Consider the following 18911-nt stretch of genomic DNA (forward strand, 5'->3'; position numbering starts at 1 on the left):
CGATATGCGATAACACAACCAGACTCCAAATAAAATAAAATCGCGCCTATAACCTTCTCGGGTCCACTTTGGCCCAAGCCTTATCGGCTTCAATCTCCACCGTCGATCTTGCCTTTAATCCGACGGTTGATGTCTTTCCAGATCAACAGAGCTGCTTGGTGATCCTACACCGTAGAACAAAACCCATTTGATCCGACGGTCCACAATGATATCGCACAACCACTTGCACGACGTTTAACCAGCCTTACGGAGTCGATAAGGATTATAAAACCTTAATCTATAAATGTTCGGGTCCGCCCTTGAAGTTAAAGTTCGATCTCTATATGGCTCGATATCCATTGGATGACAAAGGCAATTAAATCCTATGGTTTGCGGCGCTTCAACTAGCATGTGGGTTATCAACCAACTTAACCCCGCAGTTGACTGTGACGTAAGCATTGACTGTGAGATCGACGACTAGGATTTGGTACAGGACTTTAGCCACGATCAAGGGAATTTGTTCTCTCCTACCCTCGTTGTGGTTGCTGATCACCGCCGATTTGATGATCTAGATCAATTCCCGTGATTCACCTTCCGCAAGTACTTGGATTTAATCTTCGTCGTTCATTTCTTTCTCTTATGTTGTATGACTTAATCTTGGTCGCCCATCGCCTTCAACCTTGTTCATCGATCTTTAGATCCAACGACTCATGTGCATCGTTACCTCACTTCTTCTTCCTTCTCTTTACTTTGTTTTTATGCCGTTCCTTCAATGTTCTTCTGTGATTTTGGCTTTCTTCAGGGTTATGGTCCTTTGTTGTTCTGCCACATAACTCTCTCTTGAGCTTAACTCCATGTATTCCTTAACCACTGTCACTCCCAAACTTTACTTTGATCCTTCAATCAGATTCAATGACATGATCCTTCATCCTCACTTCTTTCTGTATTCTACTCGAACTCCACTTGCATACATATGCTGTGAAAAACCTCTAATTCACACACAATTTATCATTCAATACTCAAACCACACACTTACACAGTTTAGGAATTGAATCTATATATATATATATATATATATATAAACAAATTATTACATAATGAGACTCTCCGTCTCTCTGGCTTGATTTTCTAATCAGTGGCCTCTGTTTTCCTACTTGCCGTAGGCTTACAATCAAATCTATCTAACTCTTGACCTGACCAACTAATTAGCTAACCCCTAACTATGCCTTTTAGGCTTACATTTATACAAAAGGATTCTACAACCAATCCCTGGTTTAGATCCATAATCTTCTCAACAAAATCCTAAAGTCTCTTTCTTATCTCTAAGGATCCTCTCTAATCCACAAAATCATGAACTAACTCCTAATCTAAGTTTTACAATTAATTCTCAAATCTCTCAATCTCTCAACTATCTTGATTCTCTCATGTTCTCCTACATTCGAGAATATTTACTAATATGCCTCACTATACTCAATTAAATCCCTATTCTAGCTTCTCTCATTAAAATCACTCAAAAGATTACTAATTGCATTAATTCAAAACATAGTAAACCAACTTCCTTGGAAACACAAGACCCCTTATGTCTACTAAGATACAATGATTCTCTCATGTTCTCCTACATTCGAGAATATTTACTAATATGCCTCACTATACTTAATTAAATCCCTATTCTAGCTTCTCTCATTAAAATCACTCAAAAGCTTACTAATTGCATTAATTCAAAACATAGTAAACCAACTTCCTTGGAAACACAAGACCCCCTATGTCTACTAAGATACAATGATATTATTGCGCTGAATGCTCCTGCATCATTAAAATTTATTTGATAAGTAGTTATATCTTTTTCTCCGTTTTAATTGAATTGATTAATTAAAAAAATATCATATAAATATGAATTATGGTTTGTAGAGCATGTGGTATTAGTAAGCCATGGTATTGGCACATAGTATTATAGCATAATCTATTTATAAGTTAAAAATATCCGTGATTAAGAATCTTGTTACATGGTTATACATATGTTTTTTTCTTTTATTATTATTATTATTTAGTAATAATGAAAATAATTTAAAACAAAATTATAATTTAGTTATTTTTATGGTTTTTCTTTTTTTAGTAATTTAAAATGTATGATAAAATAAGTATTTTAATTTCCATAAAATAAGTGTTTTGATGTTTATTAATGTTTAGCAAATATTTAATTTATATAATTATTTGAATATATTATATTATAAAAAATTATAATAAATAATTAAATAAAATTTGGTAAAGAGTCATAATAAGATTTATGTAAATTCCATTTCTTATAGATTACTTTAAACAAGGAGTTTTGAGATTTATGTAAATTCAATGAATAATCCGTCTCCATTACTCTGCCCTTACACGGTAGCATTAAATAATTTAGGAGAGGCCTTGAAATTCTGAAGTCTATGATTCTTTATTTGTTTATTGTGGTGATAGATGCAAGATTAGAACCCTAGAGCTATTTGGCCCTTGAGTTCTTCACGATAAGACAATTATTTAAAGTCCATCATGATGTAAACTATCAAACACCTATCACAAACGATTTTAATTTAATGCGGGGAACGACGATTCCATTGAATGTGATGCGTGACTATTATTGGGATGCGCGTGCACTGCATGTGGAAGCCTTTTTTGCCATTTTTCACAGTTTCTCTATCCATAGCTATGACACTAATGCATCTACCAATTCCAATGTGTATCACTGTTACACTTAATGTATATATTGTCAAATTTTAATGCATATATGTGCAGTGTGTAGTGTTTATTGATATATGATGCATATGCCAATTTGTCCAATCTTAGAGATCAACAACGAATGCCCTCGGATTTTATTCGATTAAATGATTATAATTTTATTATTTGGTTTAACCGGGTCACATTCAAAATATGACAAATAATTAATAAAATATAATTAATAGCGAAGTACATCTGTCATTATTACACGATAAGAGGTGCCATTATTACATAATAAAAAGTGAAAAAATTGAACCAATAATATTTTAGATTTTTTTTTATAATATTAAATTTTGAAATTTTTTTATAAATTTTTGAATAATTTAAATTTAATATCAATATCAATTTTTTTAATACCTACTACGACAAGAATAATAATACCACCCAAAATATAAATCACAAAAATCTCAATCAATAATTTCTATATACATATTTTTAATTTGATTTCATTTAAACCATCCCAAATTTTCAGGGTCCATGAAGCCAAACCAACCGATTGCCAAACTCCGCGATTAGTACGGGACTAATAATCACTCTGGGAAGATTAAAAATGGGGCATAATTACGGAACATTGCGGAATTCCAAAACTTTTTATCGATGTTATACCGTGAAAGACACAAAATATATAATGAATTGTGTTGCAATAACATCTGGCGGGAAGCAGGGGTTTTGCCTTAAATATCCTCAGTTTTAACACGACAGAATACAGAAAAGGGTTTACATCTGTCGGGGCTGAGGGAGGACAATTCCGAAGCCTGTCTTGTGCAATAATCTTCCATTTTCCAAATGCGATTGGCTTTCGCTGCTTTTACAGGTGCGGTCTCCATCCATTTATTCGTAGGTATTTTATTCATACACCCCAATGCTGTCATTGTATTCGTAGGTCTGTTATTCATAGACCTGATCGTTTTTTATTATTCTGTACATTTTGCCTGTTACCCTTTGTTTTTCTCATTCATTATTTTCATAATCTTGGGTGCAATTGTGCTCTATTTTAGCTCGCTCATAAGCCACATTCGGGTTTAGTGGATCCCCGAGTTTGTCACGCGAGAAAATATTTGAATGACCTGTATGCCTTATCATGTGCTTTAAGGCACGGCTAATGAGGTCGAAAGTGAGCCAGAATGACAGGCAGTTTCAGAGGTGGATTCATACATAAAAAAATCCCCGAAAATGGATTGCGATATGTTAACCTAATTCCCGTTTCTATTTGTTAAAAACTAAATTTGTTTGAAATAAGAAAGGAAGAAAGAAATTGAATCAATGCCCACAAATGACGAAATTAGCCCAACTCGACTCAAATTATAAAGCGACAACGGCGAATGCAGAGTGCGGAAGTATCTCTTGAAAGATTATAATCCGACCGGCATATGGGACGTGTTGATAAGACAACCAATCATTATTGGAAGTCTCATATAACTGATCCAAAACGAAACAAAATAAATTAGCATAATGAATTATACCAGAAGGGTGAGACCCGGGGAAGGTGTGGTCCAAGATCATGGTGCAAATAAATAATGAACTCATCAAGGCATTGCGCCCCTAGCAGCTATCTATCTTTTTGTTGCTGATTTCTGGATTCTGTCTCTAGTCCAGATCATTCATGGAATTAATAATCGAGACTATGAAATGGACAATTCACAAATCAATAAGACCAAGGAGTAAACTTGAAAAGGTAAAGCAAACCTGAGTAGGTAAATCTAGACACTGAACTAGATAAGACAAGATAATTTTATTTATGTCCAAATAAATGACCACAGAAGTAGATCAATGGAACTGCTGGATACATAAATGTCATTACAAAGTGGGAGCATCAAAATGGCTATTACAAAAAGCATGGAGCAGAAAAACCCTTGAATTTGAAAGCACGTTGTCGCTTTGGGAGAAAAACAATGGGGATGGATCTAGGAATTGGACTACAAATAACAATGCAAGTGTGTCATGGTTTGTGAGATCCGTCTTTTCTAACATCCAAGGCTGAATGGCAAAAACTCAATTTAGAAGGATGTTTGGAGGAGGATGCCTGTCGCTGAGGTCTAGATGATCTTGTCTACTTGCTGGTATTAGATTTGGAGTGGCAATGCTACCAAGGTCTCTAAAATGTAGGGATGACCCCTTGTGTGCACACTGATCTTTGTGCTCCTAGTTGAAAAGAGCATTGTAAAGAAGGAAGTAATACTTTGTGTTGGAGCTGGTCTAGGAGGAGGTTGTAGCCTATAGGGCATGGGAGTGGAGCTTGAGGGCGTTTTGCATATACAAGACTAGGCATCTCTAGTCATGATACCTGAAGAAGCTGGAGAGGGCCTATGGTCCTTGGAAGGACAATGGAATTTCCTTTGGATCTTGTAGTATATGGGGTAATGGAAGATAAAGTGCTCCTTTGCCTTGATCTCTCAAAGATGGCAAAATTGAGAAATTTTATCTACCAAATCAATTTGATGATCTGCCTCCACTCAAAGTCTATGAAAACCCATTTGAAACTAGCCAAGGGGAATATGAAAAGTGTGTGCCCAACAACGGAGAGTGTACAGGCCCCAGGGGTTGGGTAACGAATCCATCCTACACGTCCATGAAGATCTCAACATAGAAAATAATTTTTGGATGTAGTCCACCCTATGGAATGGTCTAAGTGACTTGCATGAACTGAATGTAAAGGTCATCTTGGATCAAAGGAGGAAGATGGTCAATTGAAATGCCCATTGTTGATGTTTGTAGTTGGGCAGGTACTTCTACACAGGCCTAAGTGGCTCGGTGTGTAAAAATCGCCCAAAGTCCCCTTAGGACACTTGCTCAAGCATGAGTAAGAAGCTATTGTAACTAGCCCATTAAGCTAGGCTGAATGATGGATGTCTCACATTGGAGGGCGTTTGCCAACTAATAGAAGGGCCCCACCTAGGTTTGAAATTCAGTTTACCTATCTAATGAGGCTTGTGGGCGATTGTGCTAAGCTAAAGAGTGTAATGGCAATCCCATGAACTAGATCCCAAGTCTTCTCAATGACATGCGACAAGTCTATCGATTCTCCTGATTAAGAAAAAAAGAGAGATGGTATTGTAACTTAGCGTGAGCCTAACTTAGGAAAATCACATAATTAATTATGTTGGCTATTGAGCTAAAGAAACTTAGGAAAAGTAAAATATCTACTTTAGCGATTTTGTTTTAACCTCAATTGTTGGTCTCAAGTGAGGCGAGATCTAATTTCGATCGTCAATCACTTTTGAGATTAGGGTTAGAGATTTAACTCAATGTAAAGTTATAAAAGCAAGGCTAAGGAGAGGAGAAAAACACACCATAAAACAATAAAAGACATTGAGAGAGGCATCTCAGTGGTGAGTGGAGGACTTGTGGTTTGAGGAAAGTGCAGAAGTGCAACATTAAAGATCTAGGTCAACCAAGGAATCTAGGACAGATTCGAGGCTTGATCAGGTTGATCATATCCAGGGTATGTTGTAACTATAATTTTATTAGTTGGACCATTATCCTAGGATGGGAGCCCAAGTAGGTTTTGATTGAGGTATTAATGAAGAATTGTTGGTTGGGCAAAATTTGTGTCACATGTGGTTGAAATTGGTGTAATTTTGCTTTCGCTACTTGTGTTAAGAACCTAGTTGTGCATTTATTCAGTAGATTTGTAATATGCTAGGTTGATAATGTGTTCAGTGCTAGGTTCACAAAAAATGAACATGCTATTAGAGCTAAAGTACTAAGAATCGATCTTTGAATCATGTAGGAAGCCAAGTTCATACAAGCGTCGTTTGGGCTCGTGATTGTACGAGGCACTGATTTTTTTTTTAAGATGAGAACTAGAAGGTCGAAGTTCATACATTATACATCGGTCAAATAAACAAAAATGCGCATGGGCTAAAGAGAATTGTACGACAACTGAGTTTAAAGCTTTAAATTAATAAATTTAAAATAGGAAGAAGAAAAAGTTGGTGGCTAGTTGTCGAGAGTGGGCTGTGAAACTCACCTAGCTATTAGCTATAAAAATCACCAACTAGGAAAGACTATGCGGGGTAGAAAGAAACAGGCCGATAGCTAAGGGGCTATCAAACTTGACCAACATGGGGCTGGTGGAGGTGCAAGGGATTGTAGGTCGTAGGTGAGGAGATTTGTAGTCGTGAGTTGCATGGAAAACACTAGGAGTTGACAAGTGTGGTTCTGGTTTCGAGTATGCGACAAAGGGATGCTTAGAGAAGGGCCCCATGTAGGGAGCAGTCGCGAGTTGGGTTGTGGCTGGGACATTGTTCGAGTTTCGTGAAAAGTGTCAGTAACGAGACTAGGCGTGAAGACTAGTGGATGTAGGTTGGAAACGAGGAAGTCACAATTAACCAGGTGGAGGATGCAACACACATTGCAGAAGTTGTTGAGTAATACAACTATCGGCAGCTAGGGCCGACCCCTAGCGAGGAGATTAACTTGGTGATGTGAACCAATAGGTGGTTGCAAGAACTGGTTGTTGGAGCGCGGGCCGGGTTGAGTGTCAAAGCCACTAGGTGTGGCATTAGGGGATTGTAGAGAGCATCAACCATTGGAGTATGTGGTGGGCAATGGGTACAAGGGACAATACCGATAGCTAGCTTAGTTTTGCCAACAAAGTCAACATGATTAGCGAAGGTTAGCCCTTAAGGCTTAGAGGGAGAGAAGGAGATTGTAACAATTAGGGGGATTGGTAGTAGATTAATTTTAGTAGGTGTCTCAAAGGACCAAGAGAGATCCACAAGGAAGATCTTTGCAAATCTATAAACCAACAATTTTCTTGTGGGTGCTAGAAGAACTTACCACATGGGACATAAGGAGAGGGTCACAAGAGCTATTTAATAGCCTAACTGAGTGGGACTTAGAATTGCATGTGGCATTTGGTGTTGATACCAAACGTGTAGTGAATGGGGTTGGAATAGTCATATTCCAGTTTGATTCAGGGGGTAGGTTGGAAATAAAGTATGTGTTATGGGTGCCAGAACTCAAGTGGAGTTCAATTGCAATTTCTATTATAGGGAAGGGGCTTTGTGTAGTGTTCTAGGATGGACATGCACTGATCAGATCAATGGGATCTAATTCTGACAAGGGTCATGTCATTAGAGCTAGAGAGAGCAACTTGTATAGGCTAAAGTGCTAGCCTATTCGAGCAATGGCAAGAAGTTGAGTAGTGAAAAAGAACAAATAGGAAACTTTGAAGGTTGAATAGTTTAGAGGGAGTCGACCTTTAAGTTTGCCTTCAAGTTTAGGTGGGGAGGAGCAGTTAGCGGATCCATCCAAGATTGTCAAGAAGTTCTCTTAGGAAGAGATGACCTTATATGATTTTCAGGAGCAAGAGGCTTCTAGGAACAAGTCCAAGGGGAGCAGGTCTTCGAGGATAATTTCAAATTAGGTGGACGGGAAGACTTCCAGTTCAGAGGGAGTAGTGATGGGAACAAATGCAGTTCTAGGTGGCAGAAGTGCCTCCATTGCTAAGAGGGAGTGTTGATGTTTGAAGTGCCTCCTTCCACAGGAAAGATCTTTTTAGAATATAAACCAATAGTTTTCTTATGGGTGCTAGAAGGACTTATAATAGGCAACATAAGGAGAGGGGCACGAGAGCTGTTTGTTAGATTGATTGAGTGGGGCTCATGATTGCATGTGGAGTTTGATGTTGATACCAAACATAGTGAAGGGGGGTGGGACAATGATATTTCGGCTTGATTCAGGAGCTAAGTTGGAAGTGAAGGATGTGCTATGGATGCTAGAACTCAGGTGGAGTTTCCTCTCAATATCTATGATAGAGAAGGGGCTTTGTGTAGTGTTCTAGGATGGATAGGCACTAATTGGACCCATGGGATCTAACTCAGATGAGGGCAATGTTGTTGGAGTTAGAGAGGGCAATCTATATAGGCTAAAGTGCCAACCTATTCGAGCAATGGCAAGAAGTGGAGTAATGACAAAGAACAAGGAGAAGGAAGCTCTGAAGGTTGAGTAGTTCAGAGGAAGTCAACCTTCAGGTTTAGGTGGGGAGGAGCGACCAACATATCCTTCCAAGTCTGTTAAGAAGGTCTTTTGCTTTGAGATGAGCTTACAGGATGTTCAGGAGTAGGAAGCTTCTAGGAACAAGTCCAAGGGGAGCAGGTCTTCGAGGATAATTTCAAAACAGGTGGTAGGGAAGGCTTCTAGTTTAGAGGTAGTAGCCATGGTAGCTGATGTAGTTCTAAGATCAAAGCAAGTTTTAGGTGGCAGAAGTACTTCATTCCCTAAGAGAGAGTGTTGATGTTTGTAGCTTGGGCATGTACTTTTGCACATGCCTAAGTGTCTAGGTGTGTAGAAGTTGCCCAGAGTCTCTTTAGGACACTTGCTTAAGTATGAGTAAGTTGCTATTGTAACTTAGACTTAGTCTAAGTTAGAATAAGCACATAATTAATTATGTTAGCCATTGAGCTACACAAACTTAGGAGAAGTAAAGTATTTACTTTAATGATTATCGTTTAATATCAATTGTTGATCTCAAGTGAGGCGAGATCTAATCTTGGTCATCAATCACCTTGGAGATTAGGGTTAGGGATTTAGCTCAATGTAAATTTATAAAAGCAAGGCTAAAGAGAGGAGCAAGACATAGCGTACAACAACATAAGACATTTAGAGAAACATCTTAGTGGTGAGTAGAAAAGGACTTTCATTCTAGTGTGTTGGGTTTGAGGAAATTGCAAAAGTGCAACATTAGAGATCTAGATCAGCCAAGGAGATTTAGGACAGATCTAGCACGTAATCGGCTGGATCAAATCCAGGGTATGTTGTAACTATAATTTTCTCAGTTGGGTCATTATCCTAGGATGGGAGTCCAAGTAAGTTTTGATTGAGTTATTGATGAAGAACTATTGATTGGGCAAAATTTGTATGTGTCACATGTGATTGAGATTGGTGTAATTTTGCTTCCACTAATTGTGTTAAGTGCCTAGTTGTGCATTTATTTAATAGGTCTGTTATTTGCTAGGTTAATAAAGTTAGGTGCTAGGTTCACGGAAATTTAACACCCATAGAATTCGAGAGATTTGATACCCCTACGAACCAACATCAAGCTTGGCTAGAGTGACTAGCTAAGTTAATGGTCTTCGATGAACGATAGGCCAAGTGGAGAATTTGAGAACTCATGCACCTGACATAGGATTTTGTGGAAGAAATTCGATATAGTTAAAAATGAATTTTATATAAATCACATTTTTTCAAGAAAAAAATCAGGTAGTTTTTTGTACCTAACAAAATTACAAAAGTAGATGTTGATGAGCATTCGAGGTGGCATGATTAGCCAACTCATACAAGACTGATCCAATAGTCACCAGCTAGGTACAAAAAAGATGACTACAAAATTTCATAAAAGTAGACGTCTGAATTTTGTCCATAATTAATTGTATGCAAGTAGAAAAATTTTTCCAAGGAGAAAATCCGTAATTTCCATTAATTTCAGAAAATTACATGTTGTAGATGCTAAACGCATATGCAGAAGTGTGGGCAAAGCCACTTACAAATACTATACTTCAAGAGAAGTATACAGAAAAGCCCTCAGACAGGGAAGCAAGTAAATGGGTATGTAAACCCCATACCAGTCTGCAGAGAGCAGACCTGTGGGGGATACCCATACCCATCACAAACAAACAGCAGAAAAAAAACAGCTCCCAAGGAAAGTGTAGAAAATTCTAAATCTGGCCGCTTAGACAAGGAGGAGAGGCACGAAAAGAGGTAGAGAGCAGCCAAGGTAGCCACTCCTCCCCCGCCCCCTCAAACTCTCCTCCAGAAACCGAAGAAACCAGAGGTAGAAACCACCCATACATCCTCAGCAGCCTGCAGAAACCAACCAGAAACAGCCATGATGAAGCGGCATGAAACAATGCAGAGACAGTCTCCACACCCTAGTTCCCTCAACGCTCCAAAAAACTGCAGAGGTATCCTAGCAAGCGACCAAAAATAGGACCAACAGCCTCAGCAAAGGAACCCATCAGGTCCCAACCAGAGCAGAGGCGAGTCCGGGGGTAGAGGCGGCTAGGGCAGCCACCTCGCCCCCATGAAGAGTAAAACTAAAGACCAAAAATACCCCGCACCCATTCCGCGGCTCAGATCAATAACGCCAAAGGCCAACTCCTTGGCTTGTCCGCCAAAGTAGAGCGGCACAGAAGGTCGAGCAGTAGACCGCCGAAACCAGCAAGACACTAACACTCGCCGCCGCCTCCCGACTCAATGCACGAAGCAAGTCCCCCGGAACTCTTCCGTTGAACTCAGAGCCCAAGACGAGCGGACCTCCAACCCGGGATCGTCAGAGCCGAAGACGAGGAAATGGACTAAGAGCCGCGCTATGGAAAATGAATATATTGCACGTCGCGAGGGTTCGGATCTGCAGGAATGGGGGTAGCGGAGGCCGAAGTTGTATCTCCGCCACAGGCAGAGCAGGAACCGTAAGAACTTCAAACCCCAACTGAATCTTCGAACCCCGACACTGATATTTCAAAAAGCAGACTTCGGCAGCACGACAAAGCGTCGAAGCTCCAAACGATGGCGTCAAGAAGGGCAGCCAGAAACCACACCAGAGGCGGCCCTGCCGCCGCAAGCGCAACGACGACAGCAAGAGCAAAGGAAAAACCCTATCTCCTCCGCAGCCTCTCGCCTTCCAACTCTCTCATATGCAAGTAGAAAAATATAACTATGATCAATACATTTATATTGAGCAGATCAAAAATTACATTCTTTGAGAGAAGTGAACAAAGAGAGAAATATTTCAGTTAAATCAGCTTAAGACCAATGTTTATGAATATATTTTGTGGAGTGATCTTGAAGGCTTCCTGTGATTTTCTGGATTTCTTTTTCCAACGTTAGTCCAACTTTGGATAATTGGTTAGTTACTATGTTCTTGCTCTTGTACACATGCTAAAAAATGATGTGAGAGAAAATTGTAATGGGCCTGTAGTAGCTGCTACAACATTCTCCAAATTTTGGAGCCTCCCATTGATTGTGTGAACTATTGTCTCAAGTTATAAAAGTTGTTTTATGCCTGTTCTCTAAATTTTTCTAAGTGTTCAAGTTCCTTTCTAAAGAAGCCCAAAGCATTGTCTTTGTTAAATGAAGCCCTGGTGCACTTTTAAGGGGTAGCTCCAATGCATTCTCTTGCATTAGTTGATCCTATTTATCATTAGAACATGTGCTAGACTCATTCCCATGGCATAACACACCTTTTAGTTGCAGTCAACACTTGTATTGTAAATATATACACACTCAGTGTCTCACTTCGAGATAAGTGTTGCTTTATTGTCGTGTCACTGTATGCATGTTGGTTTTGGGTACTGTGCATCTTCTTGTCATGTGCTTGATTGTATATGTGTGTGTGTGTGATCATGTTTAGGACCTGTGGTATGCTCTTACTCCAACTCTCTTGCCTCACTGATCTCACACTTAGTCAATTTTGGAGTTCTTCCTTGTCCCCATATCTTGCATAAGTTATTAGCACCTTCAACTTTCTAGCCAGGTGATGAGCGCTTTGCACATTCCTAAGCTTTAGTGACGAGACCCTCACTATACCCATCTTGAAGACATCCTCCTTCATTGAGCAGTGAACAAACTTAGAGCATAGTCACTCAAACCTTGTTGCTTACACTTGCCCACTGCGCAAACTGTGATCAACCCTGCCTTGTGTTGCACAATGCGCACTCCCAGAGGATAGTAGGGCCATCTCGTGACCCCTGTAGTGGTAACTTGCGCAATGCTTAGAGTCCCCTCAATCACTGTGCATTGCACAATCACAGTGCCCAAGCTTGTCACCCTTGTCTCTTGACTTGCCCACTGCGACCAAGACTTGCCCCTCTCTCTTGTCATTGTGCACTGCACAGTCAGAGTGCCTAGACCTTCACTCCCTGCCTTTTGACTCTGCGCTTTGTGCCCAGGAAGGCCTCTCTCTTAGTCCTTGCGCACTGTCCCATCGCAGTCAACATCTTGCATGAGAAAACAATGGTAGACTAGGTGATTTTGTGACTGATAATGTCTTGCCATGAGTGAACTTCACTTGCAGGTACTACCATCTTAACATGGCTGTTAATGTTCAGGGAGGTCATCAAGGAAAGATTGCAAGAAGACGCTTATGGAGGTAAGACACAAAGAGACCATCATACAAGGAGACAAAAGGAACTCTAAACTATGACAGATAGATGGAAACCAAGATGATCCGAGAAACTCTATTACTATAACTAGACCCTTTGGATGGTGAACATGAAGTGCAAGCAAGATCTATCATGAAGGTTTGAAGGCATAGTAGTAAAGAGAAGAACTTGGCATTGATACACTATTTTGAAGTCTCATGTCACATTAGCCAAATTATAGCTCTTCAAAGTGTCAACACAAGAGTGTTGTTTTGTCTCATGTATTTTTGCCACATCATTGGTGGAATGTAATTATGTAATTTCAAAAATTGGAAAATGTAAAATGTGTGGAAGTCCAAGGGTCATACATGGAATGTGAAGAGTCACTAGGAAGTCCAAGAGTCATGTAAGAGCTCAAAATTCATATGGGAGCTCAAGAGTCATGAGGGAGGTCAAGAGTCACATGCGAGGTGAAAGGTCACCTCATTTGTTATAAATAAAACCTCATAACTCAAGCAAAGGACTTTTCACCTTGGCTTCTCAAGCTAGGCATAGGAGATAAGATCATTCTTTTGAGGAGCAAGTGGTGGCTTAACATTCCACTATTGGAGCTAGTGATGCAACATTGTAATTGTGTATCTTGGAACTTTCACTTAATGATTTGAAGCTCTCAGAGTCGACACACTTTCATGCATGTATCGTGAATGTTGTAAGACTATTCTTTCATGTTTGCAATGTATGTTTGTGTTTTATATGTGCTAAAGAAAATGAACTATTTCGTTGGCTTTGGTACACATATTTGAATTGTGCATGCTACATCCTTATTTGCTTTCATGATCGTTGTTACTTTGTGAACTATTTTGTAAATTAATTAATGATTCTTTCTACATATGTGTGTCTTTATTAGGATAATACTATTACTTTTCTTCTAAAGGCTCACTCTTTCTTTTCCCCTTCGTGAAAGTACCTTGAGCGCACTGCAACAGTTTATATCACAAACCTTACTTGCTTATCTCAAAATTGTATGCATGCTCTCTTATGTTATAAATTGCAGCCAAGGAAAATATTTAAGAACATAATAATGGCAACCGGTTCTATTTCCAGGATGGGGCTCCTATCCCAAACGTTGTGAGGTCTAGTTGGGACTTCATATCGGGGAGACCCCCTCTATGTTGGTGGTTTTCTAGCACCGTCAATAGGGCCAATAAAGTGGGCCATGTTACCCATGTATATACTGGGGTAACCATAGGAGAAATTTTCTCCCGTTGATGTAGAATTCTAGCTAGCAACTTCACATGATTCCCAGATAGTAGCCTCTCAAATGCCTCTCACCCACCCATGGGTTAACACATCCACTTGATTATCATGCTTTTTTTATAAAGATAGATCAATAACCTTGAGGTACATTAATCATTGTTTCGTACAAAGTGCTTATATTTAATGTTGTAGGCATCTAGGTAAAGATCATGGGTTGAAATCAAATAATGGATCATGATTCTTGGATTTTATACTTGTTGCCTTATATCACTTTGGTGGTCATCTCTTCTTTCTAGTAAAGTGCAAGTACCTAGGGGCTTTTCTTTCACTGTCTGGGAGGGGCATGAACAAAAGGCCTTGATAAAGGTGGTGTGTCCACATCCTTTCATATTTAACATTTGTCATCAATCTCTTTTATTCGTTCTCCTTTATGTTATTTGGTTGTTGCAAGTGGCTCGTACTGGTTCCTTGTTTGTCTCATCGTATGAGAAAAGAGGCTTGGAAATGCCCAAAGGTTAATGTAATTGCAAAAGAAGGACATTAAAAGCATGTGCCAAATGTTAAAATGATAATGACGACAAGGGATAGATAACGATTAAAGCCAAATAAAAAGTCCCATGCATATCATGCCTATCAAAGTAAAAGGTATTTAAAGAAAGCATCCCAACCCCTATGAACAATGACCTACCCATCTTAAAAGGGGATTTAAATGAAATTAATGAAAACTTGCCAACCAAGGCAATTAAAGCAAAGAAAAATGTTAAGAAAAAACAATGTCGAGGGAAGGGTAACTCAATTGACGCAAACATTCTCTCCACAAATGTCCTCATGAATGATGGTCTTGCAAAACCCATGTATAAGACTATTACACCTCTCATGAAGTACCCCTGAGACCATATCACTTATCACTCACACCTGTTGATTGAAGGGTCAACCTAGGAATTGTTCATCCCACTAGGGTTGGGAGCACCTAATAGGGGCATTTGATGATCCTCCCAAACCTAAATCTTGCAACTTGTATATAGTTTTTAGCTAGTGTGAAGTTTGAAAAATATACCCTTGTGTGATATACTTACATGGCTTTAACATTGAATATGGTCCACTTTTTATGGGCCAATGACTCTTGCATCCATGTTAATTGATCTTACTTGATTCCTTGAGCTTGTACTTGATGATGATTCGGACATTGTCATAGTCCTTTAGAGGACATTGATGATGCTTCTCCTACACTTCATGGATGATAATTGCATGCCCTTTGGAAGACATTCCACTTTATGATTGATGTTGCATAGTTGATGGAAGGTGTTGCGTTTGATGTTGACTTGGCACATCTCAGGAGACCCTTCTCCACCCTTGACACTGTGGATGTTGCCCATTGGAGCTAGGATGTTATTCCTACAAGATGACGTGGTACTTTGTTGCATGACATGGGGCTTGAGGAGGATGACGTTGGGTTTGAGAGGGCACTTTTTGGTGATGAGACATGATATTTGATGAAGAGACAAGCCCCTTGGACTGTTTGTTGCACCTTTTTGATGGAGAGACATTTTTTTGAGGATGATGTCATCTTTTCTAGGCCTGTAGAATCATATGCGTGGCCTTTTTAAGAGATTTTTCATGTTTATCATTGTGTTTTCATATTTTAGGCTATTTTGAGGGTCGATTTGATGACCTATCCACCTAGTATCATGGATTTATTATTTTTAGGGACTTTTAGCCTAATTTGAGCTAAATCGCTTGGTTCCCCTAATATATAAAGGGAAGTGCTTAGTTCATTTGGATCATTGCACAATTGGAAAGACATGTCTCTTGGATCAACACTCTTTTGTCGAGTTCGCTATGGAGCACTAGTTGAGTAACTTTCTTGGGGACTTCTTTGATGTGCATTTGATCTTTTTTCACAGATGATTGTGGTGAAGCTTGGATGAATGCAAGGTAAATCTAGTAGGTTATCTTCTTTTATCTTGGTCATTGTTTTATTGGATGAATGCATGGTAAGTCTAGTAGGTTATTTTCTTTTATATTGGTTATTGTTTTATTGGATGAATGCATGGTAAATATAGTAGTTTATCTTCTTTTATTTTAGTTATTGTTTTATTGGATGAATGTAATAAAGTATTGTTGATTTGGGGTAGCATCGGATGTGCTCTAGCCACGAAAATTGGTGGCGAGGCTAAATCACATGAGATCTCCAATATCTAGAAATGGTTTGGGCAGAATCTAACCAGTTTGGGAGATATTAAAATAATTAATATTTTTAAACTTAGGGAAAATAAAATATTAATGTGAATTAATATAAAACTGAGTTAGAATGGTCCAAAAGTCATGGATCAAGCTAGAGCTAATCTTAGCCATTGATTAGGGACTTAATCGCAGCCGTTGAATTGTCAACGAGAAAAGTATAAGAGGAGGCTTGAGGGTCACTTGGAGAACACACCGAGTTGATCAAGAATCCGATTTTCTGGGGCAGGGCTTGCTGAGGAAATCAAAGGATTGATCAGAGTTGCAGCTGAGGGGCAGTGAATGCAGTAGCAGTGAATGCACCCAGATCGTATTCTGAAACTGCTTAATAATAAAACGCTCAGATAGTTGCACCGATTTTCTCGCATTGGGTTTTTCCAGGGACATTAGTCCAAAAATAACGGTGTCACTTGTGTGCTTGTTTTTCCTTTAGTTGATGATCTGTATGTGTTGAGATTGTACTTGTATTTATTTTTAGTATTTACATGGTAAATAACTTGTTAATTAACACAACAAGTAGGAAGAAATAAATTAGAAAGTACATGAAGGATTTCTAATAGATAGACTTAGAAATTCCAACATGGTATCAGAGGGTGGTTACAGATCACAGGATAACTGAGGGCATTAGGCGAGCAGAGCAACATCAACAGAAATAACTATCCCGAGTGACAAAAGCTGTTCCTAGCGGAAAAGCAGCAAGGAAGGGGTGACGTAGTGCTTGTGTCATCAGTTCGAGCCGGGAAGAGGATCGGCGCAGTGGTAGAGAGGAGCAGACTTGACCTACGCAATGCCCGATCATCTTTCTCATCAGGAAAGATTGATGCCCATGGCCAGGAGGTGCGGATTTTGCTAGGGCTGGGATTGCGCAGAGCTTAGAGGCTCTAACCTTCAGTTTGCCGGGGCATAGGAGGTTGTGGGTAAGTTGCGGAGTGAAGTTGGTGGGGTATTGTGGTCAGAACAATACCTAACAGGGAAAGACCAAGGATGAGGGAGTTGCTGCTGAGGATTTCTAGCCAAGAAATCCGGATCAGTGGTGCAGCTGCACTAACAATTGGAGCGGGGGCATCTCGACATTGGCAGAGGGGTTTCCAGGAGGGAAATCGAGGCTCAGAGGGAGTCACACCGAGAACTTTCAGGAGGGAAGTAGAGAGACTCGGAAGAGTCAAAAGAGGAGCAGCGAAATGGCAGTGAATGGGGTAAGAGATCAAGACAGATTGGACGAAGCCTCAAACTTCATAGTCTAGAAGGCCAAGATCTTGTCCGTTCTAGACAGGAATCATCTCAAGCACTTCGCCTTGAACATGATAGCGATCCCAGTTGACTCGACTGAGAATGAAAAGTACAAGGAGGCAATGGTGAGGGCCAAGAGCATCATCCTTGATGGGGTCAAGGACCATGTAGTACCACATATTGCTGAAAAGGACACGACAAATGCGATGTGGGAGGCCCTGATGAAATTGTATCAGCATACTTCTGTGTAGAGGAAGATGCTACTAGAAAATCAGCTGCGGTCATACCAAATGCAGAAGGGAGAATAGATAGACACCTTCCTCGGTCGATTGAAGGAGATCCGGGATCAGCTGACTTCCATAGGGGCCACGCCGGATGAGGAGATGTTGGTGAGGACCGCATTGAACACAGTCTCAGAGGATTGGGAGGTATTTGTCCAGAGCATACTGGGCAGGCCGACCCTTCCAGATTGGGAGGAACGGTGGGTTGCTCTTCGTCAAGAAGAGATTAGAAGGCTAACCAAGGCGGGAAGCAACGACAAGGGGGTCAGAATCAAGAAGGAGGAAGAGGAGGATGTTGCCCTAGCATTTGAGGGAAAACAGGAGAAACGAAAGAAGAAGGACCTCTCTAAGGTCAAATGCTTCCACTGTGGGGAACTGGGTCACTATGCGAGCCAGTGTTCGAGGAAGAAGAGCAACAGAGAGGCTTCTGAGACCAAGGCTGCGCCGATAAGGGTGCAGAAAGAAGTGGAGACAGATGATGACTATGCCATGAGTGCTCATGCGCCACTTGAGAGGAAGTGGGGAGACATCAAGCTGTAATCAAATGGACTACAGGCGATGAGGGGTAGGATCCTCGAGGTACCCAACCTCTTCGATTATACCTTGCTACGAGAGCCCCGAAGAGGAGTAACAGGACTGGCGGATGTCAGTAGAGATGGATGCAGATGGAGCAACAGAGGGAGCTACTGTGCAGGAGTCCCAGGGCAGTGTGAGGCAGCAATGCGAGATGCATAAAGTTGTTGCAGCAGAGCAGAGGTAAGAGAGGGAGCACTTGTCAGTGACAGAGGGAGCTTCAACATCGAGAGTGTTTCTAGCATGACAGAGATGTCAGAGTTGGGAGATCAGTTACTTACTTCTCAGTGACTGAGTTGCAGTGCAACAGTTAGCAGTGGCAATGCTATGGGCAATATGATGCAGCATGATGAGAGGGGTTGCAGTACAGATTGGCAGTGGCAAGGCCATGGGCAGCAACATAGATACAGAGGAAGCTGCTGTACAGATGCGGTAGTGGGAGTGGCAGGGCCATGGGTAGCAGTAAATGGTGCAGAAGTGCAGAGGATGTTGGGCAACAAGCATAGCATCA

General features: G+C 40.3%; 1 protein-coding gene across 1 annotated transcript in view; it reads left to right on the forward strand.

The window, feature by feature from the left end:
- The first annotated feature begins 3390 nt into the window (after nt 1-3390).
- LOC149148323 (uncharacterized) overlaps nt 3391-18911 on the forward strand; it is a 36724-nt gene continuing 21203 nt past the window's right edge. The window contains exon 1 of the mRNA XM_089439891.1: nt 3391-3547. The gene's annotated coding sequence lies outside the window, so the exon portion shown is untranslated. The remainder of the gene's footprint in view (nt 3548-18911) is intronic.

The sequence above is a fragment of the Pinus tabuliformis genome, chromosome 9 (assembly GCF_031772625.1).
Source record: "Pinus tabuliformis cultivar Carrire ecotype Pingquan chromosome 9, CPIR1, whole genome shotgun sequence".
Taxonomy (NCBI): domain Eukaryota; kingdom Viridiplantae; phylum Streptophyta; class Pinopsida; order Pinales; family Pinaceae; genus Pinus; species Pinus tabuliformis.